Raw genomic sequence first — 2,001 nt, forward strand, 5'->3', positions numbered from 1 at the left:
TGAGATCGGACATCAGCTTGTAAAGGTGCGTCTGGCAGCCACTATCAGTCCATCTTTGATCATACCCACCCACCCAATCCACGCATGTTTGTGAATGGGAGACAGGCAAAAACAACGGACAGTGCATGGGTTCTTTAACGTCCGACAGTGTTGGTTAACAAAATGTTGTGAGATGGGGCCAACTTTCATAGTCCTTAACCGAGAAAACTTTGAAAGCCTATACCAATTTGCGGATGTAATTACAAAGTCAGCACTTTCTTCTCAGTTATTTTAAAACCCTGAGTCATGGTTTCGTAGGAGACGAACTCACGACCTCCCGCCCGCATGTCAGCCCGATGCTCAACCAACTGAGCCACCGATGCGCGGTCTGGGGCAAATGGGTTGGCAATATGGCAGAGTTCCATTGTAGTTTGTTCGACTGGCCCTTTGATTCTGGTTGATGCTCAGAATTTTAGTTAGACAACGGGTGTTCTGTCTCACTTTGTAAATACTTTTTTCGCGACTGGTAAGTGATAAAATACCCGTCGCACTTTGTAATAAACACGGATTGGACATATGGTTCAGAGAATTGTAACTGAACAATTGTGAGTTGTGAATTGTGAATGCACAATTAAAAGAACCAACACCCCTTTACGTCTATAGTGTGTCATGAGGCGACTTCTTATGATGACACTACAGATTAATTTTTGGTATCGATCGAGCAGACAGCGCGCCAGAAGAATGCGGCGAGGAGAAGTGAAGGTTCCTCGCTCCGTTCTTCTAGCGCGCTGGAGCGGTTCTGCTGTCAAAATACTCGCGCGATACCCAAAAACAAGTGAGTCTGCTCGCAAGCTATATGACTCACAAGCATTTGACATCTGCAGTTAATGCCGAATCGCCGGGTGCATTGCCGTCGTAATAGCATGATGTATATATATTTTAACCGCGACTTAAATACTCATATAAAGTTAATGATGGATAAACTGAAGCCTTTATCTTTTAAGACAATATACCGATTGCATGATAAATTCAGTAGGGAGCTTAGTTAAGTACCAAACGGGCAGAAACCATAAGTGAACGTTTCGCATGCCAGGGATGATAGTAAATATTTCCAAAGCGCCATTTTACTTAGTAAGAAAATTACTTTTCTGCGTTTATTTTTTTTTTAGGAATTAGCAGGAAATTACGATCTCATCGGTATCCATTGATTGGTTTGCATGTGCGCTGAGATGTCCTTGGCGCCGGAGTCTGTTTAAGGTTTGACTTCCGGAACCTCATGTGGGTCTCTCCTTCCCAGCGCTTGTGTTTGTTGATTTGTTGCTGATAGTTTCCTTTCTTTGTCCTTTCTTTGCTGTTTCATCCTGTCTATTTTATTTCTCAACAGCGCCTCCGTGTGGGAGAGTTTGGGAGCGGTTATGGCTTGTAGAGCCACGAGGACCTCGGCCAAATATTGTTTCACGTTCGTACACAAGTCCCGCGCCCAGCTTCATAACAGGTGCGGACCTTTTCCCTCATCACCGTTCCATTTTGCAAATATAATTACCTTCGATTTTTTATGTAGCCAAGCCTCCAATTGGAGTCTGCGGTCATAGCATGGGTTCATCGCCTTGCCTGTCAACCTTCTGCTACCAGTAGAGCATTCTTTGTTACCAGACTCATGTCTGTAGCCGGTGCCAAACCCTTGCCAGTTCACCACACAACTAAAAAGGAATCAATTACCGTTTCCCCGCTAGAACAGCTCGTCGCTCACAAAGCTGGCCGATCTGCTTCTCCCTATCGGATTTACGCTCTGTAGCGTCAAAGACGTTATGAGCCCGACGGCGAGATCTGACGAGATCTGACGTTAATTTGGACGTTGATATGTCACAACATTTTATTGAGTCTAGCAAAACCAGTCAGTATCGGGATGGTGCATGGGTCGTCGTGGCTGATGCCGGAAAGGCCATATGCGCATTCCCTGTTTCTGTTTTAAGGCGATATTTAAATATAGCCCATCACAACTAGGTTTTGTTAGTCATCTTT

The sequence above is a fragment of the Montipora foliosa genome, chromosome 1 (assembly GCF_036669935.1).
Source record: "Montipora foliosa isolate CH-2021 chromosome 1, ASM3666993v2, whole genome shotgun sequence".
In the NCBI taxonomy this organism is placed as follows: domain Eukaryota; kingdom Metazoa; phylum Cnidaria; class Anthozoa; order Scleractinia; family Acroporidae; genus Montipora; species Montipora foliosa.